Source organism: Mauremys mutica, unplaced genomic scaffold, assembly GCF_020497125.1.
Source record: "Mauremys mutica isolate MM-2020 ecotype Southern unplaced genomic scaffold, ASM2049712v1 Super-Scaffold_100303, whole genome shotgun sequence".
Taxonomy (NCBI): Eukaryota; Metazoa; Chordata; order Testudines; family Geoemydidae; genus Mauremys; species Mauremys mutica.
This window is the reverse complement of record NW_025423309.1, coordinates 269455-270088: the sequence shown is the minus strand read 5'-3', so window position 1 is coordinate 270088 and position 634 is coordinate 269455. Positions and strand designations below refer to the sequence as shown.

At 58.0% G+C, this 634-nt stretch overlaps 1 non-coding gene across 1 annotated transcript; it reads right to left on the bottom strand.

Moving 5' to 3' along the window:
• Nucleotides 1-74, bottom strand: TRNAI-AAU. Its single transcript has one exon. It is a non-coding gene; the product is annotated as a tRNA-Ile (tRNA).
• Between the last annotated feature and the right edge of the window lie 560 nt (nucleotides 75-634).

Genomic DNA, 634 nt, shown 5'->3' with positions numbered 1-634 from the left:
TGGCCAGCATGGGGCTTGAACCCATGACCTTGGCGTTATTAGCACCATGCTCTAACCAACTGAGCTAGCCAGCTGACAGCAAGCCTTGCCTTGCCTGACCCTTTTGGAAGGAGTCACTGGCTGGCGCGGGGAACGATGTGGCCTCCGTTATCGAATTGATGGATCGAGACCCCACCTACCAAGGTAGGGGAATTAGCTCAAGTGGTAGAGCGCTCGCTTTGCACGCGAGAGGCAGCGGAATCAATACCCGCATTCTCCAGCAACAAGGCAGCCCCAGGACCTTCTTTTAGAAGCCGGCTCAGCTCCTCCAGTGGCCTCCATCCCTCTCCCCGCTTGGCCTCCCAAAAAGCCAGCCCTTGCGGAGCACAAAGCTCTTCCTCCCCGGCCTTTCTCCCCCTTGCGCTGACTGGGAGGCTGGAGACAGCTGGGGGAAGTTAGCTCAAATGGAAGAGTATGGGAGAAGTAGTCAGACCCAGACACACATTCTCCAGCCTGCTCTGCTCTGCTTTGCTCTGCTGGGCTGGGCTCTAGTGGGGGACCTGCACCTTTCTTTCTGAGCTCTCACTGGAGCACAATCCCTTTCCTCCTCCCTCCCTGCTAGTCTACGCCAAGCTCATTGGCCGGGAGGGAGAGC